The sequence below is a fragment of the Schistocerca piceifrons genome, chromosome 2 (assembly GCF_021461385.2).
Source record: "Schistocerca piceifrons isolate TAMUIC-IGC-003096 chromosome 2, iqSchPice1.1, whole genome shotgun sequence".
Classification (NCBI taxonomy): Eukaryota; Metazoa; Arthropoda; class Insecta; order Orthoptera; family Acrididae; genus Schistocerca; species Schistocerca piceifrons.
Window position 1 is genome coordinate 303,079,327 of NC_060139.1, and position 27,904 is coordinate 303,107,230.

General features: G+C 45.5%; 1 protein-coding gene across 1 annotated transcript in view; it reads right to left on the bottom strand.

Moving 5' to 3' along the window:
- Window positions 1-27,904, bottom strand: part of LOC124775340 — a 531,162-nt gene that overhangs the window by 401,633 nt on the left and 101,625 nt on the right. The window lies entirely within an intron of this gene.

The following is a 27,904-nucleotide window of genomic DNA, read 5'->3' on the forward strand; positions in this document are numbered from 1 at the left end:
CACTCGATACAAATACTTTCAGAAACGACTTCCTGACACGTAAATCAACACTCGATGTTAACAAATTTCTCTTCTTCAGAAACGCTTTCCTTGCCATTGCCAGTCTACATTTTATATCCTCTCTACTTCGACCATCATCAGTTATTTTGCACCCCAAATAGCAAAACTCCTTTACTACTTTATGTGTCTCATTTCCTAATCTAATTCCCTCAGCATCACCCGACTTAATTCGACTACATTCCATTATCCTCGTTTTGCTTTTGTAGATGTTCGTCTTATATCCTCCTTTCCTAGTCCTTCCAAATATACAGTAGTCTGGGCCTAAGAGGGTGGCTCAGAGTCGAATGATTTCGCGATGTTTGCCACTATTTTCCGAGAGAGATTTGAAAAGTCTTGCGAGAAAGCAGCATTTTTTACTTTTTTGTCATCGGCCTTGTGACTGGTTAGATGCATCACAGCACGCATTCCTCTTCCGCGCCAACCTCTTCTTGCAACTTATTTCGTCAATTATTTGCTGGGTGTATTCCAGTCCCTATCTTCCTCTACAGTTTTTCCCCCCTGCAGCTCTCACAAATACCGTGGAGGCTATTCCCTGATCTCTAACATATGTCCTGTCATACTGTCCCTTCATCTTGTCAGTGTTTCCTGTATGGTGCTTTCCTCGCCGATGCTGCGCAGAACTTCCTCGTTCCTGATCTTATGAGTCCACCTAAATTTCAACATTAGTCTGTTGCACCACATCTCAAGTGCTTCTATTCTCTTCTGTTCCGCTTTTCTCGTAGTTTGTGATTCACTACAATACAGTGTTGGCTCCTAACGTACGTCTTAAGAAGTTACCTAAGCACCTTACAGAAATTCTGTTAACTGGAGCAAAAAAATGGCCATTGAAAACGCCTACTTTCAGCTGCTGATTATGGCAGACTGGAATAACTTAAGGTTAATGCAATTTTGTCATATGATGACATGATGGATACCGTCACGGATGAGACCGGTTTCGAATCGTTGTGATTCATCCTCAGACGGTTTACACGCTTTCTTTATGACATAACTTATGGTTCTATAATTTCATGGAGCGTTCCTCTCAAGTTCGGTAATGAATGTGCGGATATGGAAATCGTGTGTCTCCTGCGGCAAAGATCGTGTTAATGTCGTTTCTCAAGTCGGAAGAAGGTGATTCTTCGTGATCAGCTGAGTGATTTTTTGCAGTACGGAAAACTGAGAGAATTAGAAAATGCGTTGCCGTGCACGGAATTGAATTCTGAGTGGAATCATTCCTAGTTTTCTAGGCTATTGTTGATATTTAGCGAATTTGCAGACTCTCAATAGGCAGAGACCTCAAATTAGAGCGTGGAGCCAAGCAGCTAGGTGGACGGAGGCGATTAGCGAACGAGACGAAGCTGCCGGAGTTTTCATGGTGGTCAACAAATCATTTTCTGTTCGCGGGAATCTGAGTGTGTCGTTTTTGTGCGGCCATTTTCTTGTTGACTTTTAACTGTATTCCTGTTTTGCTGTTGTCAAAATTTTCGCCAGAAGTTGGCAGGAGTCGGCTGGACGCGATGTATCAGCTGTCAGCGGCGTACATACTGTCGAGAGTCAGGATCTCGGAATCTTCCGCAGAGCACTAGATAGCTGCAGGGGTCGGGCAAAAACATGTAAACACCGCGAGAAATGCATACTAGGATATAAAAATAATGCCTGACAAAATTGTAGGTGCAGTGGACCATGAACTGGCAGCCGTGGTCATAACAGTGTCCTCGGTCCCTGTGAACGCCTTATGTCGGAGATAAGTGAAGTCAAACGTGGGCAGATTGTTGGTGCTCGTATGGTTGGTACTTCCAAAACTAAGGTAGCTGAAGTGTTTGGCGTTTGGAGAGGCAACGTGTAGACGGTTTATAACTCATGAAGGGAAAGCCGTAAAGCGGGAAAATATCATCCGTTACGTCACAACACGGACGATATTGTGTCGAGTGATCGTGAAAGACGGTAGTTGAAGAGGATTGTGACGAAAAAGAAGAAGACTATTGCTGCAAAAGTCACTGCATAACTGAACGTCAAATTCTCGAATCCTGACAGCACCAAATCAAAGAAAAGGGAGCTCCAACAGGGAACTGCATGGCGTGCAGGAAATCCAAATCCACTGATCAATGATGCAAATGCCCATAACAGGAAAACGTGGTGCTGAAGCCATAAAACCTGGTCTACCACGCAATGGAAGAATGTCTTTTGGTCGGATGAGTCTTGTTTCATGCTGCTTACAACTTCTGGTCGAGTTTACGTCCCAAGAGTGAAACATGGACCCTGGTTACCCTGCGAGGTCGCATTAATACCAAGGATTATGTGGCCATTTAGGCTCATCAGGTCCGTCCCACAGTACAAGGTTTGTTCGCCAGTGATTACGTTGTGTTCCAAGAGTAGGACTGTTTTTGTGAGTACGAGGATGAATTATCCCATCTCCTCTAACCACTACAGTCTCGACATCTCAATGTTATTGAGCCTTTGTGGCGTACTTTTAAGAGAAGAGTACGTGATCGCTATCTGCCTCCATCATCGTTAGCTGAACTTGCTACTATTTTGCAGGGATAATTGCATAAGGCTTCCCTGAAAACCATACAGGACCTGTATTTGTCCCTTCCGCGACGACAGGAAGCTGTTTTGAATGTCAGCAGTTTTTGTACACTGTATTAGGCATGATAACGTATTGTATGTTTGTTGTTTCCCTGTTCCTGTCCATCCCCTGTATATGACTCTCAATTACTAACTTCAAACCGAGCGAAGTGGCGCAGTGGCTAGCACACTGGACTCGCAGTCAGGAGGACGACGGTTCAATCCCGCGTCCGGCCATCCTGATTTAGGCTTTCCGTGATTTCCCTAAATAGCTTCAGGCAAATTCCGGGACGGTTCCTTTGAATGGGCACGGCCGACTTCCTTCCCCATCCTTCCCGAATCTGATGAGACCGATGACATCGCAGTTTGGTCTCCTCCCCCAAATCAACCCAAACCAAGTCAATCCAACCCAACTAACTTCGGTGTACTGAGAAGTTTTAGTATGTCTCGTGCGTGACGGAGTTGTATAGACTGTGGTCTCCTCCCTCAAATCAACCCAAACCAAGTCAATCCAACCCAACTAACTTCGGTGTACTGAGAAGTTTTAGTATGTCTCGTGCGTGACGGAGTTGTATAGACTGATGTTACGAGTGTAGCACTGCAGAGAATTAATCTGGGTCCGCCAACACACGTTCCCTATTACGTCCGTGGAGCAGTATGTCCTGTGATTTGTCTTGCGCGCAGCTCGCTCCTAAGAGTTCGTAACTTCTGACGGCAGCAGCAATTGGAAATTTTGTCTACGGCAGCTCCGAGACACGGGCGGAAGGACCTTTTCAATGCGTCAGTGATATGGCTGCTTCATACGTCGTAAAATGCAATGTACAGTGTGTACGAGAAGTCGCCGTACGCTTATGTTAGATCAGCACTTTTTATATTGGAGTACTTGCATAAAAACTATACATCTTGTGTATTTGTATGTTCACCATCGTATCTTACGGTGAACTATGTGTCTTCATGTCCTCCTTGACATCTTATGAAACTTATCAATAGTTATGTATAGAAAGATTTCCTCAACACTTTATCGTGTTTCTTCATTAGTCTTGTAAGCACATAGAGGCCCATGGGACTTGACTAACCTAAATGATGCCCCGCGGGTTAGCCGTGCGGTTTAACGCACTGCTTTCCGGGCGAGAAGGCGTGCCGGTCCCCGGCACGAATCCGCCCGGCAGATTAGTGTCGAGGTCCGGTGTGCTGGCCAGTTTGTGGATGATTTTTAAGGCGGTTTTCCATCTGCCTCGGCGAATACAGGCTGGTTCCCCTTATTCCGCCTCAGTTACACTATGTCGGAGATTGCTGCGCAAACACTGTCTCCTCGTACGCGCACACTATAATTACTTTACCACGCAAACATTGGGGTTACACTCGACTGGTGTGAGACGTTCCCGGGGAGAGGGATCCACTGGGGTCCGAACCGCACCCTGGGTTCGGTGTGAGGTGGCGGTGGGGTGAGTGGACTGCTGTAGCCTGCTGTGGGGTTGTGTACCACTGAGGCAACGGCAGAGACGAAGCCTCTCCGTAGTTTCCAGGTCCCCAATGTAATACAATCTTAGTGATTAGTTGTCTGATGCGCTAAGGTTCGAACTTCGCGGTGGGGCTGGATATGTTGTTGAGTCACGCTCAACCCAGCGTCCTCGAAATTATTCGTCAAAGCACTCACACATCTAAATTTCAAAGGGTGCTGGAGCTCCGTCTTGCTATAACCACACATGATCCACGAGTCCCTAGTCTTCGAACAGAGATATTACCCTCGTTTGCAACATGTCCGAATAATAATTTACATTCACGTACCCGTTAAATAAATGTAGGCTGAAGAAGTATCGTGGGCAGCATTCCGGCAACATATCATAAAATGAAGATGGTTGCTTTCCAACTCTTACACACAATGGTGGTTTTCTTGAGATCAGAAAGCTCCATTCCTCCTCAGATATGTAGATCAACGGATCACCATCACTTAAAAGGCACAGTCAGAATGTAAGACATGTTCGTTGAGCCGCGCGGGGTAGCTGTCTAGGCGGCTTTCCACGGTTCGCGCGGCTACCCCCGTCGGAGGTTCGAGTCCTCCCACGGGCATGTGTGTGTGTGTGTGTGTGTGTGTGTGTGTGTGTGTGTGTGTGTGTGTGTGTGTGTTGTCCTTGGCGTAAGTTAGTTTAAATTAGATTAAATAGTGTGTAAGCCTAGGGACCGATGACCTCAGCAGCTTGGTCCCATAGGAACTTACCACCATCACATGTTCGTTGGTACATAGTCTGGTGATCCCAACCTGTGCGTCTTAACATTTCATCACCAAATTCTCATGGTAAGAATCTCTTGGATCCTCAGGACTGACACCAACTACCTAACGGTCGCGCAACATCACTTCGAAGAAATTAATAGGTTACGGCAAAGGTGAATCGTCATTCAATGTTAGTAATCTCTGTTAATAGCCTCTGCTTACTTCTTTTGATTTTCCTGTGCTCCAAAATACGGCACTGCAATGATTCTTATGACACTCACACACACTAACTGATCCGGACACCACTTTAAATCGCAATTCACCATGAGATGTCACGAGAACTGTAACCGCCATTATAAAAGGACGGGGAGGACTGTTATGCCGCCACTAAGTAAGCATCAATAGCAGAATGGGTCTGTCAGGAGAATTCCGTGACTTTGAACGTGGGCCGGCCGCGGTGGCTGAGCGATTCTAAGCGCTTCAGTCCGGAACCGTGCGACTGCTACGGTCGCAGGTTCGAATCCTGCCTCGGTCATGGATGTGTGTGATGTCCTTAGGATAGTTAGGTTTAAGTACTTCTAAGTTCTAGGGACTGATGACCTCAGATGTTAAGTCCCATAGTGGTCAGAGACATTTGAACCATTTTTTTGAACGTAGACTAGTCATTGGATATCATCTTAGTAGCTAGCGGACAGAGGCATGTCAAGCATTACGGTGGGTGATTTTAAAAATCGCACGAAATGAGCGCAAGGAATCATTCGTGAGTTACGAAGGGCCACCAGCAGTCCAACTAGCACAGTAACTGTGGCTGCGTGCAGTGGTGGAGCAGCACCTCATAAGCCGCACATTTCTCTTGTCAGTGCTTGAGATGGTATGAAGAGTGACGTCACTGGTCAGTGAATGACTGGAAACAAGTGCCTTGGAATGCTGATACATCGTGGCAGTCCGATGGAAGGGTTTGTTTTGATGAATGCCTGGAGAACGTTACCTTTCATGGTAGCAATGAAGCAGAGAGGAGATGTTGAGACGGTATCGGGTGTTTCTCGTGATTAAGTGTCGTCGTCTCATTGCGCTTAAGGAAACACCAAATGCGGAAGAATGTGGACACATTTTACAGCGTTGTATGCTACATCCAGTAGAGGAACACTTCGGAGACGATAACTAATTGTGCATGACAATGCAACAGCTCAAGAAGCAGCGTCCATAGGCAATCGTTTGTGGACAATAACATTCCCGGAGTGGACTGACATGTCCAGAATCCCGATTTGAACCTAATGGAACACCTTTGGGGTGAGTCATAAAGTCAACTTCGCTCCATATCTCAGCGTCCAACATCACTATCTTCTGTAGTTACAGCTCTTCAGGAAGAATGGGTTGCCATTCCTCTACAGTCATTCATACACCTCTCTGAGTGTGTCCCTATCGAAGTTTAAGCTAGCACAGGCTTAGGATGGACACATGACATATTAATGTCCACCAACAGGTGTTAGATAGCGTATATACTTGTAAATGACTTATTGCGAAGAGGAAGGTAAGGAGTAAAGAAGGGGGTTCCAGTTAAATGGTCTTTGCATACGGATTACTCAACATTTGCACAGTGGTGATAGAGGAAGTGGACCGTGGCTTTGTTGATAACCATCTTTGATTGTTCTAAGGAAATACACAAACCACGATAAATCTGCGGTGGATGGCCCAAACGCTCTTCTCGAATACGAGTCCAGTGCGTACGTGCCAAGACTGCTCACTTGCGGTAGTTGAACTTGGGGAATGTCAGTGACACTAGCGGTGCAGAGTACTTACAGGCCGACCCGCGGGTGACACTGGAAATGGGTGAACCTGCAGCCTGCAGCCTGCTGCTGGTAGACGAGTAACTGTACCGAGATGTGGGGACTGCGATAAGCGGCGAGTACAGTTGCGGGTCAAGCCAGCGCTCCGCGAGAGAGTGGCGCGCGCTGACAGCTGTCAGCCGGCGTCGTCAGCACAGTGCCTGTGTTCTCCACCAGGACGCTGTCCACCTCTGAGATCTGATCATGCAAAGTCACTCAGTTATCAACTTCTGTCACTCAGTACCTCTCAATTTATTCCGTGATGTCGTGGCCTCTGAAAGATAGCTCTTTAAATGATGCCAAGATTTATACAATAATGGCAGAAGAAAAGGTTTGTCAGAATAGGCGGTTAACTTTATAAATGTTTGCACTCATGACTTACACGATTCTAGTGTGAGAGACAGATAACTAACGGCGTATGTCAGACCACTGCGCCAATATCAAAAAGCCGCCGTTGCATCTCTGTCTGAGGGGTATGAAGTCGCACGTAGTTAGCACACAGCTCCTCTAATCCTTGATGTCAGCGCTTTAAAACAAAGACACTGCCTCTCCTTGAAATATATTCTCAGTTGACCAAACGAGACCATTTCAGCCCTCTTTCAAAGGAAAAACCCTTGTCTGGACCGATTACCGCACCACGATACGCTATACAGAGTGTTTTTAAACATGGGAAATAATCCTACACTCATACAGCAGGAAATACCTGTTGCGATATGGACCATTGTGGGTGAAGATAGCCGTCTCTCTAGTGACACTACAAAAGGTACTCAAGCTGTTCATAGGTCATTTAAAGATATTTTCATCCCTCATTTTCAAACAATCACGAACTCGTGCGAATACATCTAACTACTCCAAGATTTTATCACATGCACGAGACACATGTTTCTGTAGTAAGACACGCGTGCCATTGATAGGTGTTAGATACATAAACGCTTTAAAGTAGCCAGAAACCTAAGAGATTAAAGTTAGATGAACGCAGAGGGCGTGCTGCTGGACCTCTTCCATCAATTAACCGATCATTAAGCATTCGTGTTAGGTACTGCAGTACATGTCTTAGAAAATAGCTTGGCGCCAAGTCGCGCATAAACCTCATACGTTTCTTTCCCAAGAATAAGTTTCTCTAGTAGTGCGACTAACTCGTCGCTCAGAGACTGGGTGTAAAAAAACATCTGTCAAACATGGAGCCGGTCTTCGTTAACTACTATCCACGATGTTTCGACTAGGCGGCTACCAGTAATTATTAGGTAACCCATTGAAGTCTGATGAAGACGTTCCCACTCTGCAGTTTATTAACGCGCTATGATTACTCTGCGCATACGTGAAGATCCTGATGACAGATTGACCGCACACCCTCGCTGGTAGAATTGCGGAACTCATACGTCCTCTGGGTTGCCGCTCTCTGCAGCCATCGGTGTATCTGTCATGTTCGACAGAGCAAATTTGGTAGTTGATAGGATCCACGCATTATGTAACTGATAGCCGTTAACAAGTTCGTCAGACTTCCCACTATGCGTATTTCCAGACACTCTTTAGTAACGGAGCCTCAAAAAGACATTGCGGTGGCGGGACTGCATTACTAAATAATCAGTGGAAGTACCCATTGCGGAAAATCTGATGAGTCGTGATAGTGGTTACCAGTTACATAATGCTTGGAACACTATCATCTCCAAGACCTGAAACGACTGCAATCTATTCGGAACGACGTGTTCCGGGTTATAACAAACATGCCTCATTTTATTCTGTACACTTACACTGGGAATCATTTAGTACTACCATTAATCTACGAAATCACCCAGACGAAATCCAGCCCCACAATCTCATAAATTTTCCAGGCTGAGAACTCCCAAATTCGCAGGCACAAGTGTTTCGGAGCACTCTGTTCAGAGTGCATAGTTGAAGACGGAGCATCACTGCAGACGACGACTAAGCGTTCCCATGCGGACCCCCTGACATCATCAACTATGCTTGTAGTGGTCACGGAATCATCGATATCTGACCTTGGATCAATGCAAAAGTCTCTCCTCGTCGGATTATTCACATTCTTCCTCACAGGTCGACGGTCGGGTCAGATAAACAATCACACAGGCGAACGGCTACTCGAAATACAGGGTGATTATAATTAAAGTTAAACTTTTAAAACCCTAGAGAAATAACACGACTGGTCAGGATGACGTAAAGCTGCAACGGAATATTATCGGGGAAGGGGCAAAACGTATGGCAGAAGAAAAAAAAATAGTATGAAAATTCATCAATACATGGCTCTGTATGTGTCAGAATACGTGAATGAAAACACCTGTCATGCACACGACCCACTGAAGTTAGAATAAACACGCCATGTACACGGCTTTCATTTCTTTACCGTCTGCGATGTTCGCCATGACAGTCTAAATGCAGGATCGCGCTCTGCTTGTAAAACTATATTACAAGAATGATGACTGTGCACAAATCGCTCTGCAGACGTTCCGGACACTGAAGGGTTTGAAAAAATGCGTTGGTCCGAAGACTGCCGTGGGTCTGGATGAAATGATTCGGAAATTCGAAAAGACAGGTTGTTTTGGTGTGCAACCTGGTAAAGGGAGGAAACGACTCGACGTCAGTGGAAGCAGTGGCCACAGCATGGCAGGAGGAGACGAATGGTGGTGTGCCAACGTGTAGTGCAAGGAGAATTGCCCGAACATTGGTTATACCCTTGAGCACGATGCGTAAAATTCTTAGAAACATCCTTGTTTGCTATCCATTCAGAATTACCCATGTGCACGAGTTGCTTCCTGTTGACCTGTCAGCAAGAGACTTCATTGCTTTAGAATTCCATGCTCGCATGGAAGTGGACAATGATTGGTCGTGGCAGATTTCGTGGACAGACGAAGCCCACTTCCATCTGACAGGATATGTCAATACACAGAATTGTCGAATATGGGCAACGAAAAATCCACACGTAAATCAACTAGTACCACTTCATCCTGAAAAGGGCGTGTTTACGGCATCATCATAGGGCCATATTTTTTCGAAGAGACAGGTGCTTCCGGTTCTATTACCTGTACCGTCACTAGTAAGCGTTATGAGTGTCTTTTGCGAAAGGACGTCATTCCAGCTCTCCAACAGCGTGGATGTGGGGGTGGGGTCATTTCTATGCAAGATGGTACACCTCCACTCATTGAAAATCCAGTTAAGCAGCTGCTGAAGCGCCATTTCGGAAATGTTAGAGTTATCAGTCGCCATTTTCCTACAGCCTGGCCATCTCGATCACCTGATCTTAACCCGTGTGACTTCTGGCTGTGGAGCTATCTGAAAGATGTTGTGTTCAGTGTTCCGATTGCGAACTTAGCTGCACTGAAGGCAGGCACTGCGCAACACATTCTGAACGTGACCCCGGAAACACTTCGACCACTTGTGGAACATGCTGTTTCTCGATTCCAACTTGTAGAAAACGTGGACAGCATATTGAACTTGTTTTGCGCCAGTCACATAGAAATTAATAATCCGATGATTTTGATTGATGCTTTTTATGCGGTTTTTGGCCTCACGACAGTTAAAAACCGATGTGATTAATGCTCTTTATGCGGTTTCTGGCCTCAGGACAATTAAAAACCGATGTGAGTGATGCTTTTTACGCGGTTTTTGGCCTCATGAGAATTAAAGACCGATGTGGTTAATGCTCTTTATGAGGTTTTTGGACTCAGGACAATTAAAAACCGATGTAAGTGTTGCTTTTAATGCGGTTTTTGGCCTCAGGACAATTAAAAACCGATTTTCCCTTCCCATGTGATATGACCTTGCCGTGGTAGATGGGCTTACGTAACTGTACGTATTATACACCCATGCACAACGAGTAGTACAGTTTGTTTAACGTCGAACGTACACCTTAGGCATTGTTATATGATTCATTTGTCATTTTTAGTCGACCACTATTAAATTATGATGGTTACAGCGCCATCTGTTGCTACATTTTGCAATTATTTATTTTTCTTCTGTCACACGTTTTTCCCCTTCTCAGATAACATTCCATTGCAAATTTGACGTCATTCTGACCAGTGGTGTTATTTCTATAGCGGTTTGAATGTTTAACTTTAATTATAATCACTCTGTATGCAGCGCGCCACGGTCGCCGGCTGGTGGTGACAGTGTTATTACAAGGCCGATATTCATCTGCTTGATCGCGCTTGATTTCTTTCCAGTTCACTTTCACGTGCTTGATTACGCTTGATTTCTTTCCCGACAGACCTCCAACAGAGATGGTATCTTCCAGCAGGATAACTGTCCGTTTCACAGGACTCATATCGTGCTACAGTGATTTGAGAAGCATCATAATAAAATTCACGTTGATGTCTTGGCCACTAATTTCGTCTCATTTGAGTCCTGTGGTACACACCTGGGACACTATCGTGCACCAGCTCCTTACTCACAAACCAGTCGCCCGTAATTTACTGGAATTGCCTGGCCTGTCATGTCATGGACTCAACAAGTCGTTGGAAGTCCCTTGCAGAAATATTGAACCGTGCTGCCTCTACAGCTGTCCACAATTGCCAAAGTGTTGCCGATTCAGGTATTTGTGCACGAACTAACCTCTCGATTACATCCAATAAATGTTCTATATGATTCATGTCAGACTATCTGGGTGGTCAAATCATTCACTCGAACTGTCAAAAATGTTCCTGAAACCAGTCGCGAACAATTGCGGCTTGGTGACAATAGCATCGTTGTTTGGTAACATGAAGTTCACGAGTGGCTGTGAGTGGTCTTCACGTAGCCGAACGCAGACACTTCCAGTCAATGATCAGTTCAGTTTGACCAGAGGAACCAGCCCATTCTATGTAAACACAGCTCATACCGCTATGGAGCCACTACCAGCTTGCACAGTGTCGTCTTCACAACTTGGGACCAACCGAGCGAGGTGGCGCAGTGGTTAGACACTGGACTCGCATTCGGGAGGACGACGGTTCAATCCCGCGTCCGGCCATCCTGATTTAGGTTTACCGTGATTTCCCTAAATCGTTCCAGGCAAATGCCGGGATGGTTCCATTCAAAGGGCACGGCCGACTTCCTTCCCCGTCCTTCCCTAATCCGATGAGACCGATGACCTCGCTGTCTGGTCTCCTTCCCCAAACCAACCAACCACCCACCCAACAACTTGGGACCAACGTTTCGTGGCGTCTGCGCTGTACTCAAACCCTAGCAACAGCACTTATCAATTGAAATCGGGACTCTTCTTACCAGGCCACGGTTTTTCAGTCGTCCACGGTCCAACCGATATGCTCACGATCCCAGGAGAGGCGCTGCAGGTGATGTGCTGTTAGCAAAGTCACTTGCGACGGGCGCCAACCGGCATAGCCCATTATCGCCTAATTTCGCCTCACTGTCTTAATGGTTACGTTCGTCGTGCGTCTCACATTGATTCACGCAGTATTGCTTGTCTCCTAGCACTGACAACTACGCAAAACGCCGCTGGTCTCGATCGTAAAGTGAATGCCGTCGGCCACTGTGGTGAGAGATAATGTCTACAATTTGCCATTCTCGGCACTCTCTTGACACAGCGGATCACGGATATCTAACGATTTCCGAAATGGAACGTCATATGCGTCTAGCTCCAGTTACCATTCCGCGTTAAAATACAAATGATAGTTCGGCTCCGGCTGCTGTGGCCGAACGATTCTAGGCGCTTCAGTCCGGAACGGCGCTGCTGCTACGGTCACAGGTTCGAATCCTGCTTCGGGCATGGATGTGTGTGATGTCCTTAGGTTAGTTAGGTTTAAGTAGTCCTAAGTCTAGGGGACTGATGACCTCAGATGTTACGTCCCGTAGTGCTTAGAGCCATTTGAACCATTTAATAGTTCGGCCAACGCACTGCCCTTTTACACCTTGTGTACGTGATACTTCGGCACCTGTATACACTCCTGGAAATTGAAATAAGAACACCGTGAATTCATTGTCCCAGGAAGGGGAAACTTTATTGGCACATTCCTGGGGTCAGATACATCACATGATCACACTGACAGAACCACAGGCACATAGACACAGGCAACAGAGCATGCACAATGTCGGCACTAGTACAGTGTATATCCACCTTTCGCAGCTATGCAGGCTGCTGTTCTCCCATGGAGACGATCGTAGAGATGCTGGATGTAGTCCTGTGGAACGGCTTGTCATGCCATTTCCACCTGGCGCCTCAGTTGGACCAGCGTTCGTACTGGACGTGCAGACCGCGTGAGACGACGCTTCATCCAGTCACAAACATGCTCAATGGGGGACAGATCCGGAGATCTTGCTGGCCAGGGTAGTTGACTTACACCTTCTAGAGCACGTTGGGTGGCAAGGGATACATGCGGACGTGCATTGTCCTGTTGGAACAGCAAGTTCCCTTGCCGGTCTAGGAATGGTAGAACGATGGGTTCGATGACGGTTTGGATGTACCGTGCACTATTCAGTGTCCCCTCGACGATCACCAGTGGTGTACGGCCAGTGTAGGAGATCGCTCCCCACACCATGATGCCGGGTGTTGGCCCTGTGTGCCTCGGTCGTATGCAGTCCTGATTGTGGCGCTCACCTGCACGGCGCCAAACACGCATACGACCATCATTGGCACCAAGGCAGAAGCGACTCTCATCGCTGAAGACGACACGTCTCCATTCGTCCCTCCATTCACGCCTGTCGCGACACCACTGGAGGCGGGCTGCACGATGTTGGGGCGTGAGCGGAAGACGGCCTAACGGTGTGCGGGACCGTAGCCCAGCTTCATGGAGACGGTTGCGAATGGTCCTCGCCGATACCCCAGGAGCAACAGTGTCCCTAATTTGCTGGGAAGTGGCGGTGCGGTCCCCTACGGCACTGCGTAGGATCCTACGGTCTTGGCGTGCATCCGTGCGTCGCTGCGGTCCGGTCCCAGGTCGACGGGCACGTGCACCTTCCGCCGACCACTGGCGACAACATCGATGTACTGTGGAGACCTCACGCCCCACGTGTTGAGCAATTCGGCGGTACGTCCACCCGGCCTCCCGCATGCCCACTATACGCCCTCGCTCAAAGTCCGTCAACTGCACATACGGTTCACGTCCACGCTGTCGCGGCATGCTACCAGTGTTAAAGACTGCGATGGAGCTCCGTATGCCACGGCAAACTGGCTGACACTGACGGCGGCGGTGCACAAATGCTGCGCAGCTAGCGCCATTCGACGGCCAACACCGCGGTTCCTGGTGTGTCCGCTGTGCCGTGCGTGTGATCATTGCTTGTACAGCCCTCTCGCAGTGTCCGGAGCAAGTATGGTGGGTCTGACACACCGGTGTCAATGTGTTCTTTTTTCCATTTGCAGGAGTGTATGTGCCTATCGTTATCCCATGACTTTCATCGTGTATATGTCGATGCCAGAAGTCATAGCGCCACTTTTCCGAGGTGTTGTTCAGTTGCGGCGGCGCGCCAACAGACCGTGATGAAGAGCACGGACGGTCGCGAGTGGGAAGCGACCGACCTTCACTTTTTGTCTCTGCGTTTGTTTTCCTTTCATCAATGAGTCAATGAAATTCTGGGCCGCCTTTCATTGTCAAGCCGCTATTGTAACGCTCCGATGAATGAACGGCTACTTATGACATCGTCCCTGAGCCGTCGACTGTATGTTAATTACACGGGGCGTGGTCGCACTCATCGGTCTTGCTGTACGCCTCGTCAGGTAAGTCGAATTTTAATAAGAGACTCCGTCGTCCTGATCGCTGAATGGAGGTATCGAAGCTATGCTCTATGCGAAGAGTACTGGGTCGAATCCCGGTGATAAATGAAATCATTTATTTCAGAATTGGCTCAAAGATACCTACGTACGGCTTGCAATCAATGCAAAATGTACCAATGTCCATGGCTTGAAGGATGAAAATTAAGTCGTCTCCGTTTCTTTTGAAACTTCAATAGCAGTCTTGTTCGCAAATTAAATTTATGAGAATTCAGATGAGCCTACCTAGCATACAACTATTATTTTTAATGGCCAGAAATGCTTCGGCTCATTTGTGCTGTAGTCAGTGGACAGGTTTATACAGGTCTGTAAAGTGCAAACACGTTTTAACTAATAATAACTGGAACGATTGTTGGACCTAAAAACTCAATATCTATTATGATTATCTTACTCTCTACAACGGCAAATTCTACTTTATTCTATATCTTGCCGTCTGCAACAAAATTATGTTATTTCGTGGTTGGTTCGCGAATTAACAAATCGCTTTAGATAAAGCGCGAAAATATATCGCGATTATGTTTCGCCATTACTTACTGTTATTTTCGTGTTCGTTGTGTGTTTCCTCGTGTGCTGTAGAATGCTACGCAGAAAACGGCAGATGATTCTAACATACTTCATTCGCAAGTTAATGCTTCGAATTACACGAAACAGAGTGTTGTTACTGTGCGCTACGTTCCCGTTGTTGTCACTTGTTCTTATGACGATTCTTGCACCTCATTTTAACCTCTGTCTCTCTCTTTCTCTCTCTCTCTCTCTCTCTCTCCCTCCCTCTCTCTCTCAGAGAGAGGGAGCGAGAGAAAGAGAGAACGATAAGAAATATGGATGCGGGAAGGCTGCGCATTTTTCAGTTCTCAGAGATGTGTTTGACGTGTTTCCTATCAATGACTGTCATCTGTGACGTCTCATTGTTAAACACGTTCTATGAAATCGGTATTGTGGTGTTGAATTCATACCAGTTTTCTCAGGCAAGTCTGCTAGACGCTGTGAAGAACGGAAAGATACAACAAAAGATAAGCAAAGACACGAACAATTGAAGTAGGTATTGTGCTCCTTTCGCCATGGCTTGTGGAACTGTTCGGTGTGCAACGCCGTGAGGTGTCGTCAAATCTTTCGCTCGCAGTGGGTTTTCTCCGCGCGGGGACTGGGTGTTTGTGTTGTCCTCGTCATTTCATCATCATTCGTAAAAGTGGCTAGATTGGACTGTGCAAAGACTGGGACTTTTTACGGCCGCTGATGACCGCGCAGTTGAACGCCCCACAAACCAAACGTCGTCATCATCATCATGATCGCAGTGGGTGCGACTGTCGAGAGTATGAACGAGACATGTGGTGTTAACGTAGTTCTTCGCGGCGCGCATTACGTGTGCTCTGAAGTCGTTCAGGCACAGTTAATTTCACGAGCGATTGCGTGTGGCTGTTCCGTGGGTACCTAAATTCAGACAAATCAGCCACGGCCACAGTCGACTGCCTTGCGTAACAACGTGTTAATGACAGGGGTTCGCCATCGACGAGTGCTGCCATCGACGAGTGCTGATTGTGACAGCGGATAAGTATGGCTACGGTGCAGAAAATCGCTCGCCGTTTCAGTGCTGGACAAGAACTGGACAGCAGTCGTACCATGCAGTATCATTCATCGCCTTGCTGTGAGGTACAGAAGCCTCTAGCCCATACATGAACGTCTGCTCACCGCACGTCACAGCACACTGAGGCTGAAATTGTTTCAGGAATATCTAAAACGGGCGCTTGAGGGATGGTAAAACATCTGTGAAATAGTGAATCACAGCATGCGTTGGTAAATGCTGATAGTGGGGGGACATGATACCTTCAAACACTGCCTCATTCAAACGGAAGCAACAGATATTCCCGTATGGCATATTTTTATGTGCGATAGAAAGAAACCCTTGTACGTTTGCGTACAATAACTAATCAAAAGTACCCGGACACCTATTAATAGACATTAATATGGGGTGTGCCCAACTGCCGCCTTTTTGATGGCGGCCCAGTCTTCCTCAAGGTCTGAAACGAGAGGAGGTAGCGATATTGGACTCTGGGCTTTGGAGTGAAGTCGACATTCTGTCATCCAAGACGTGTTCCTTTTGGTTCACGTTGGGACTCTAGGAAGTCCTGTCCATTTCATAAACGTTACTGTTCACAAACCATTGCCTCACAAATGCTGCTTTGTGACTTGAGGCACTGTGGTGTTGATACAGACAGCCATTGCCTCAGAACTTTTCCTCTACTGTACACAGTCTACAATGCTATACAATATGTTCATATTCTTCCGCATTTAATGTTTCCTTAAGCGCAATTAGGAGACCACATCCTAACCACGAGAAACACCCCATACTGTATCATCATTTCATCTGTAATTCATTTTGGTGCTACACATGATGCCAGATAACGCTCTCCAGGCATTCACCAAATGCAAATCCTTCCATTGGACTGCCACAGGGTACAGCGTGATTCATCAATCAGTCACTCGTTTCCAGCCATCCACTGTCCAGTGGCGTCGCTCTTTGCACCACATCAAATGTCGCTTAGCACTCGTTACGGAAAAGCGTGTCTTACGAGGAGCTGATCGATCATTATACGCTACTCGTTTTAACTCCGTAGGCACAGTTGTTGTACTAACTAGACTGTTGTTGGTAGTACATTGGAACTGACGAGTGATTGCTTTCAATGATTTCAAGCGATTTCTTACAACCAATCTTCACAACGCTCGACCCTTCTTGTCTGTCAGAACATGAGGTGTGACTTGTCTCGGTTTAGCTGCGTTTGCTCCTTCGAGTTTGCAACACACAATCACATCATCAACAGTCGACTTGGGCAGCCTTGAAAGTATTGAAATGTCCATGATGGACTTTTTACTCAGGTGACATGTAATGACCAGTTCACGTTCGAGGTCACTGAGCTGTCCTGTCCAACCCATTCCGCTGTTATTGCATGTTTACTAACAACACAATAGTCATCCGCGTCCTTTTACAACGGAGGTTCCAACTCATGTGACAGCTAGTGGTCAATTCCACATTATACTGGGGCATTCGGATACTTAGAGCCCTTCTGTTCTAACAGGCCACTTGGGGCTCCAGTGAAACACTTTACAAGCCGATTGCCTCAACAGACATTCGAATATATTTTTGGCCCCATACATTATCTGTCCTCAGTCCTACTGCGCTTATGCAGGACGCCATCGAGCTTGATGTACGTTTCTAATATGGACCAGTTGATAGCAATCGTTGTGCAATAGTTTTGGCGTCCCGGAGAGTATAGCCACAATGTGTCGCTGTCGCCATCACCGCGAAAGAGATGTTTCGATAGATATTCCAATCTAAAATTCGATACAATATTTGGTACCGATACCATTACGAATGTTAGTCGATACATCGATAATATCGATACAAGGACGACGGTAATAACACTTTAGTAAGGTTCAGAATGAGATTTTCACTCTGCAGCGGAGTGTGCGCTGATATGAAACTTCCTGCCAGATTAAAACTGTGTGCCGGACCGAGACTCGAACTCGGGACCTTTGCCTTTCGCGGGCAAGTGTTCTACCAACTGAGCTACCCAAGCACGACGCACGCCCCGTCCGCACAGCCTCACTTCTGCCAGTACCCTGTCTCCTACCTTCCAAGTACCTCCAGTTTTAATCTGCCAGGAAGTTTCACTTTCGTAAGGTATTGATAATAATTTTTTACATGACTTATTAATACTGCAGTACATATTTAAAATAAATGAAGTAGTACAGATATAATACTATGTTCGTGTGAACCAACTGAAGTATGAAATCAAACGGAAACGTAACTAGTAATGATAAATATTCCGAAAGCAAACAAAAATAATGGGCCTGACGACAATTTCATGCTACGCACACGTCCCAGGATTATATACAAAGTTCTAGTTCCGTAGTAGAAAGAAATGTCTACTTTGAGGCATTCTTTGGTTAACACACTAACAAAAATATTAACTGTTACAAGTCTTTGCCAGAAAGTGGATTTCTCGGTCGCATGATTTTGGCTCAGTTTCTCGAGAAAAGACATTCAGATGTTGAGACAATAAATTCTTGCTGTTTCTTATCCAGGGAAATCGGTTTTCGTGTCGTCTCATTCTTCATCACCGACGAAGAAAGCATTTTCCTAGAGCTGCCATACAAAGAAACAACGTCGCCAGATTACCTGTCCTTCACTAACGCAAACTGGAAAAGGATCGTGAAAATATAATTCTATTAAATTATTGTAATGCTTTCCTTAAACTACATTTACATAATATACATTTTAATAATGGAATAGTTCTTTCAGTGTAGTGGGTACGTATTTAATATTACCATTAAGTGTTTCTGAAATCCGAAATGTTGATTATAGGTTGCTCATGGTGTATATTTTTTACTACTGGAATCGTGTTTCCTGTGCATTACAGAGGAGCGCTATTCATTTTAATTCTCATTAACAACGTACTTGAAGGCTATTATTTTTCCTCTCCCACACCATCCAGTACCGATACGCTGATGTTTCTTACGGTGCCGTGAAATTGTCGAATATTTGGTGTACATACTGATACCATAGGTAACGAAACAAAAATATCTATACTTGCTCATGTCGGACACATGTGGAAAAGAACATACCCACACTGGAAGAGTCTGGATGATCTGTATGGTGATTTTTTTCAGTCAGCTGTAGAATCATCGTACTGCGACTTACCTGAAATAAAGAGAAAATATTTTAGTTTTTGCCTTTTTACATAATATGAATCATAGAACTCGTGATATTGTAACTGTTTGTGCGTACGTAATCCACTCGGTTTCACTTTTTAGACTACGTCGGTTCCATTCAGCAGTTCAGCGGACTTCGAACTCATACTTGGTACTCTTCCCGGAAACTTGACAGGGAATTAATATTGCTACAGTATCTTTCATTAATTTTGTTTCAGTTCTGATGGCAATAAATTGATCTTCATCAAGCTATAATTACGTCACTTCACAGAATTAGTTCCTCCTCAAACAGTAAAATTGAGTAGTCTCGTGGAAGCCGACAGTGACGCCTGGGAAAGCAGTCTTCATTACGATTTATCAGCTATACCGAAAATACGAGCTTCGTCGTTAAACTGCCATCATCACGTACAATTCTCTTTTTTCGCGTGCGCTGTTCAGACCCGTCTTGTCGATATAGCCAGTAAAATATGGCTGCCCCAACAACAGACTACACACACTTCCCGCCAACCAGATACACTGTTACAGCTCCGAATCAGTGCAGTTGTGACATCCGTAGATGTTGCAACAAGATACCAGCTAAATGTTCTTAATAATATGGACGGTCAGCTTGTGCGTCCCAGGTCTTCAGGAGAGCTTGGCCTATCTGTATTACGCTCTCGGCAGTATCTCGAACCGTAATCACTTAGTTCATTGCGAAACCGGAAGATTACAGTACTGCCGAGCGGCAAATTAACCGAAGCGCCGGCGTAATTCGAGCGGTGGGTATAATTATGCGATGAGACGGGACGCGAGCGGCGCTTAGGCCGTAATGGAGACCGCGGACCGCACGCGGCGTCCTCCGTGTCCCTCCACGGACTGCTGACCCGCCAACGTCACAGGCGCCAGGGAGCCTGAAGACCGGGAGCTGCAATTCCATTACGAGGTTCTGCACGATATTCGGTATCAATAGCAACAGATAAACCAATACTCATACCTCAACGATATTGGAACAGAAGTATCGGTTCCGATAGTATTTCAAAGTATTTGCACTTTTGTTAATTTTTAAGATTTTCTTATTCAGCGTAACAAGGGAAAATAGGGAAATTATGCTGTCGTCAATGATCAAATCCGCTACAGTTATAAAAGTTATTTCTAAAATGGAAACCACTACCCTGTTTCAGGTTGTAATTACCCCCTCCTTCTTTGTTGTTACTACTGTCCACTATGGTAAAGTCTTTTCTGAAGATTCGAGATGAGTAAGATTTACAATAAACTTTTTCCTTATCTTTCCTTGCACAGTTGACTGCAGTTCTTCATGTCTAGGGGTCTGATTCTTGAAGCCGAAATCCTCACATTTTAGGTTCTCATGGTTCAATTAATCTAAATAACTTTGAAGAATGTCGTCGTAAAATTTCTGTTTTTACGTTAATTTATTGTGGCACATTTTACTATATCACACTGTCTCTTAATTTTTACATTAAAAAAGCCGAAATTACATTGCTCGTCCAGCCGGCCATTGTGACCGAGCGGTTCTAGGCGCTTCAGTGTGGAACCGCGCGACCGCTACGGTCGCAGATTCGAATCCGGCCTCGGGCTTGGATGTGTGTGCTGTCCTTAGGTTAGTTAGGTTTACGTAGTTCTAAGTTCTAGGGGAGTGATGACCTCAGATGTTAAGTCCCATAGTGCTCAGAGCCACTTGAACCATTGTTCGTCCAAAATATAAAAATACGTCCGATCACATCAGATGCATGCTTACTACTGCTTCACTCTGCGGTAACAACAGTATTCCAAAGGGTTACAGTTCTTCTTGACAAATGAATTTCTAGTAGTTTAGATCGTTGTATTATAAATGAATCCAGAGATAAACATAATAAATAGTACTAGATTGCATAATTAATAATAGAAATTTTAAGCGTGTCAAATAATTCGTAATTTTCAAATGTTTCAAAAAAAAATTTTTTTGACTGTGCATTCCGAGCTAGTACATATCGATTGTAACAAAGAAAATAAAGTAGTTCCTTTTCATAAATGTTGGCTTGAAAAATAACATATTGTTTATAAAATTATTTGAAATTTTTCAGATAAACAGCTGAGATAATACTAACCTGTCCAAAATTGGAAAAATATTACTGGTATCGACTACTACTGCTGAGGGAAAGTAATGCCAGAGGAGGATGTACCTTTACAAGGTGCACATTAAAATGTGAGTCCTCCTATGCGAGAGACTTTCTGGCAGACCTAGGATCGAACATGATATTCTCTTGCTTGTCATATGTCGGGATGCACTATTTTAACATATTTTAAGCTTAGTTATGCATCCTTTGTGGACTCACATTTTAATATACACTTGAAGATGGGACATATGTTCCGAAACCAGGTAGTGCTTTCGGTTTTAGAAATAAGTAATTCTTACATTTGTAGCGGATTTTATCATTGACAATGAATAATAGTTGTGGATGTCCTGGGAAGAGAAATTACGCTGTGTTTGCACGTGCTAACTTGTGTACAATACCCACACCGGAGAAGAAACCAGTCATCCTCTGGAGGCATCGATGTCAATGCCGTGTAAGACCTCCTCTAGCTTCGAGAATGGCCTGAGATGCTTGGGTAACAGGAAGAAACAGTGTATTTGCATAAAAAGCGGAACCTATATCCAATAATTTTAACTGCAAACGCCGAATGAAAGACAAGGGCTGCATATCCAAAAGATGAATATTCCTTACCACTGAGTCGAATAAAATAACAACGAACTTGTGTCACTGCCAATAATAGTGAAATGCTTTATTCAGTCAACAACAAAATTTATTATTCTGTGTGCAGTGCTCTGCTTGACCACTTCTTACCGTTATTTTTCCCGTAGCCCTTAGAGCATGTACGAAAGTGAGGTCACAGTACCATCACGTTCGATGACAGTTTTGCCTCTCCATTCCATAACGGAACACTGCTGAAAACTCGTAAGTCGCTATTTGCATTTTGTTTACGAATGCGGCAGGATTTACAGAGAATGGGATACCAAGTTACCGTAATAACATCGTGTGTGAAGATGAAAATGCTTCAGCGATCATGGTGGTAAGTTCCTATGCGACCATACTGCTGATGTCGTCGGTCCATATGCTCACACACTACTTAATCTGACTTAAACTAACTTACGCTAAGACAACACACACACACACACACACCGATGCCTGAAGGAGGACTCGAACCTCCGACGGGGGGAACTGCGTGAACCGTGGCAAGGCGCCTGAGACCACGCGGTTCAGCAATCATGGACTCAAGGCATTAGGTCAGCTTTATTATGAGTATGTGCGCAGTAACTGTGGCCGACGGACCAACAGGACCATAAGCTTTTCAGTACAGATTAATGGTCGATGCTTATCAACTATTTCTTCACTAGTCACCCGTGCTATTGGAAAACGTTACCTTGCGGACGTGATCTGTACATTACGGGACGTTACAACATTTTCTTTTCCTCATACGGTCGTATTCAGCACAAATGTTAAACGAGCGTTGCTTTGGTCGACGAGGTCCACCATCATGGCCTCTAAGTCGATCTAAGCTTAATGACTAAGAATTTTGGCTATACAGACATTTAAATTCACTGATAAGTTCCACTGCCGTAGACAATTTGCACGTGTTACAGGAATGTGTGTCCCACGGACGTGGCCAAATCTGACGGCAGCCTACTGTGTTCAGAAGAGTTTGTTATTATTTGAAAAGGATGGCTGAAGGATTTGTAAGAATGGGTGCTAACCATACTCAGCACGTTTTATAGTATTAGAATAGATGTCTGTCTTCTGACACAATGACTCATATCTCAACAAGTATTCGTCGTCGAACAGACGTTAATTGCACAGTTTTTTAAAAATTCTTATCAGTATTATTTACAGAAGAATGGAAAAATTAGTAGAAGCCGACCACGGGTAACATCATTTTGAGTTCCAGAGGAATGTTGTAGAACGTGAGTCAATACTGGTCCTAAGACTCATCCTATAAGATAGGGTGAAGAAAGACAAATCTATGTTTATAGCACCCCTAAATTTGGAGAAAGTTTTTAACAATGTTGACAAGACTATACTCTCAAATTCTGTAGCTAACAAAGATAAACTACAGGGACCACGACTTGTACAATAAACAGTCTGCACATACAAGCGTTGAAAGATGCGAAAGGGAAACCGTAGCTGAGCAGGCACTGAGACACTGTTGTACCTGTCCGTGATGCTATGAAATCTACACACTGACCAAAAATTAACGAAGCAAGGAGAAATTCTGGAAGTGAATCACAATTCACATAGAATAAATAAAAACTTTAAGGTTTGTCTATCACACTGTAATTCTGCTAGAGACGTTAAAGGATTTGGAATAACAATTGAACAGAATGTGCAGTGTCTTTCCAAAAGAGAATAAGATGAGCGCCAAGAAAAGTGAAATGTGAGTAGTCGAATTTAAGTAAATTAAATCAGATGACGCTGGGAGGATTAGATTAGGAAATAAGAAACTAAAAATAGTAGACGAGTTTCGCTATTTGTACAGTAAAATAGCTCATGATGGGCGAAGCAGAGGGGGTATAAAATGCAGACAGGCAACAGAAAGAAAAATATTTCTGAAAAAGAGGATCTGTTTGCACGTCATATTAATTTAAGATTTTGGAAGCTTTTTCTAAAGCTATTTGCGAGGAAGTGAGACTTGGGCGATAAGCAGTTCAGACAAAAAGAGAACAGAAGCTTTCGAAACGTGGTGTTGAAGAAGAATGCTGTAGGTTAGGTGGTAGATCGGGTAGCTGATGAAGAGGTACTAAATCGAAATGGGGAAAAAGAAATTTATAGTAAAACTTAACTTCAAGAATGGAGCGGTTGACAGGACATGCACTTAGGCGTCAAGAATCACAACTTAGATTATGGAAGTTCAAATAGATGTAGGTCACGGCAGAGACGAAAAGGTGTGCACAGGATAGACTAGCGTAGAAACGTGCATCAAGTCAGTCTCAGGACTGAAGCTAGCCGGCCGCTGTGGCCGATCAGTTCTAGGCATTTCAGTCCGGAACCGTGCTGCTGCTGCGGTCGCCGGTTCGAATCCTGCCTCTGGCATGGATGCGTGTTATCTCCTTAGGTTAGTTAGGTTTAGGTAATTCTAAGTCTAGGGGACTGATGACCTCAGATGTTAAATCCCATTGTGCTTAGAGCCATTTTGATTGAAGATAACAACAACAACGAGTCCTGTAAGACATGGAACACTTAGTTATACATTACATATACACTGAATCGAAATCTGGTGCTACAGAAGAATGCTGAAGATTAGATGGGTAGATCACATAACAAATGAGGAGGTATTGAATAGAATTGGAGAGAAGAGAAATTTGTGGCACAACTTGACTAGAAGAAGGGATCGGTTGGTAGGGCTTATTCTGAGGCATGAAGGGATTACCAATTTAGTATTGGAGGGCAGCGTGGAGGGTAAAAATCGTAGAGGGAGACCAAGGGACGAGTACACTAAACAGATTCAGAAGGATGTAGGTTGCAGTAGGTACTGGGAGATGAAGAAGCTTGCATAGGATAGAGTGGCATGGAGAGCTGCATCAAACCAGTCTCTGGACTGAAGACCACAACAACAACATACACTGAGGTGACAAAAGTCAGTCGACAGCGATATTCACAATACAGATACCGATGGTACCGCGTACACAAGGTATAAAATGGCAGTGCATTCAAAGAGCTGTCATTTGTACTCAGATGGTGCATGTGAAAAGGTTTCCGACGGGATTATGGCCGCACGACGGGAATTAACAGATTCTGAACGCAGAATAGTAATTGGAGCTAGACGCATGGCACGTTCCATTTCATAAATCGTTAGGAAATTCAATATTCCGAGTTCAACAGTGTCAAAAGTGTGCCGTGAATAGTAAATTATATGCGTTACCTCTCACCACGGACAACGCAGCGGTCGACGACCATCATTTAACGAGCGAGAGAAGCGGCGTTTGTGTAGAATTTTCAGAGCTCCTCAAAATGGTTCAAATGGCTCTGAGCACTATGGGACTTAACATCTGTGGTCATCAGTCCCCTAGAACTTAGAAGTACTTAAACCTATCTAACCTAAGGACATCACACACATCCATACCCAAAGCAGGCTTCGAACCTGCGACCGTAGCGGTCACGCGGTTCCAGACTGAAGCGCCTAGAACCACACGGCAACACCGGTCGGCTTTTCCGAGCTAAGAGACAAGCAGCATTGCGTGAAATAGCCGCAGAAATCTGGGTGGGACGACGAACGTATCCGCTAGGACGGTGCAGGGAAAATCCTAGCTATACGATATCGCCTACAGCGCCTGTATTGGGCTGGTGACCGTAACAGATGGACCCCAGACGGCTGGAAAAGCGCGGCCTGGTCACATGAGTCCCGATTTCAGTTGGTAAGAGCTGATGGTAGGGTTCGAGTGTGGCGCAAACACCACGAAGCCACGGACCCAAGTCTTCAACAAGGTACTGCGCAAGTTGGTGGTGGCTCCTTAATGGTGTGGGCTGTGTTTGCATGGAATGGACTGGGTGCTCTGGTCCATCTAAACCGATAATTGACTCTAAATGGTTATGGTCGGCTACTTGAAGACCATTTGCAGCCAAACAATGAGGCAATTGTTATGGATGACCGTGCGCCATGTCACAGGGCCTCAGCTGTTAATGACTGGTTTGAAAAACGTTCCTCACAATTCGAGCGATTTATTTGGCCACCCATATCGTCCTAAATGAATGCCCTCAAACATTTATGGGACGTCATCGAAAGGTCAGTACGTTCAGAGTAGTTATGGACGGCTACAGTCGCGACATGGCTCAATATTTCTGCACGGGACTACCAACGACTTGTTGAGTCCATGCCACGTCGAGGTGCTGCACTACGCCGGGCAAAAGGAGGTCCGACAAGATACACTACTGGCCATTAAAATTTCTTCACCAAGAACAAATGCAGATGATAAACGGGTATTCATTGGACAAATATATTATACTAGAACTGACATGTGATTACATTTTCACGCAATTTGAGAGCATAGATCCTGAGAAATCAGTACCCAGAACAACCACCTCTGGCCGTAATAACGGCCTTGATACGCCTGGGCATTGAGTCAAACAGAGCTCCGATGGCGTGCACAGGTACAGCTGCCCGTGCAGCTTCAACACGATACCACAGTTCATCAAGAGTAGTGACTGCCGTATTATGACGAGCCAATTGCTCGGCTGCTATTGACCAGACGTTTTCAGTTGGTGAGAGATCTGGAGAATGTGCTGGCCAGGGCAGCAGTTGAACAATTTCTGTATCCAGAAAGGCCCGTACAGGACCTGCAACATGCGGTCGTGCATTATCCTGCTGAAATGTAGGGTTTCGCAGGGATCGAATGAAGGGTAGAGCCACGAGTAGTAACACTTCTGGAATGCAACGTCCACTGTTCAAAGTGCCGCCACTGCGAACAAGAGGTGAGTGAGACGTGTAACCAATGGCACCCCATACCATCACGCCAAGTGATACGCCAGTACGCCAGTATGCCGATGACGAATACACGCTTCCAATATGCGTTCACCGCGATGTCGCCTAACACGGATGCGAGCATCATGATGCTGTAAACAGAAGCTGGAATCATCAGAAAAAATGACGTTTTGCCATTCGTGCACTCAGGTTCGTCGTTGAGTACACCATCGTAGGCGCTCCTGTCTGTGTTGCAGCGTCAAGGGTTGTCGCAGCCATGGCCTCCGAGCTGATAGTCCATGCTGCTGCAAACGTCGTCGAACTGGTTGTTGTCTTGTAAATGTCCCCATCTGTTGACTCAGGGATCGAGACGTGGCTACACGTTCCGTTACAGCCATGCGGGTAAGATGCCTGTCAGCTCGACTGCTAGTGATAATAGGCCGTTGGGATCCAGCACGGCTTTCCGTATTACCCTCCTGAACCCACCGATTCCATATTCTGCTAACAGTCATTGGATCTCGACCAACGCGAGCAGCAATATCGCGATCTGATAAACCGCAATCGTGATAGGCTACAATCCGACCTTTATCAAAGTCGGAAACGTGATGGCATTTCTCCTCCTTATACGAGGCATCACAACAACGTTTCACCAGGTAACGCCGGTCAACTGCTGTTTGTGTATGAGAAATCGGTTGGAAACTTTCCTCGTGTCAGCACGTTGTAGGTGTCGCCAGCGGCACCAACTTTGTGTGAATGCTCTGAAAAGCTAATCGTTTGCACATCACAGCATCTTCATCCTGTCTGTAGCACGTCATCTTCTGGTGTAGCAATTTTAATGGCCAGTAGAGTATTAGGAGATAATCCATGACTTTTGTCACATCATTGTATAAGGTGATTCTTAACGACCGTACAGCTTTTACACTGAACTCTACTCATAACTCTGTGCAAAGCTCTGTTGTCCAAACAGTACATATCGGCAGATATCACCGTGTACACAACACGAAGGAAAAAGGGTGTGATATGCGTTTGGAGCAGGAGGTTTGGCTGGCGAAAAGAGATGCACCGAGTTAGGAGAAGAGCTTTGTGCGGGAAGCAGGCATTTCGGACAGTGGCAGGGCGGTAAGTGTAACGTGGCCGAGATGAGCGGCGCGTCGAAAGCCGGCCTGGAGGCGGCGGACGCTGCGCAGCTGTTGTCAGCGCCGGGGGCGGCGCCGGGCGAAAGTGCGTCCGGGAACCCCGCGACAGAAGTGTAACGTCCAACTCTGTAGCAAATGCGTAGCTTCCGGCGCCACACCGGCTGTACACCACACTGTTGGGCAGTACGGGCGAACACGTCAATAACGGAAACACTTGTTTTGCGGGAAGTAGCTTTCACTGAGGAGTCGAATTAGAGGTGGTGAACTATTACTTATCACT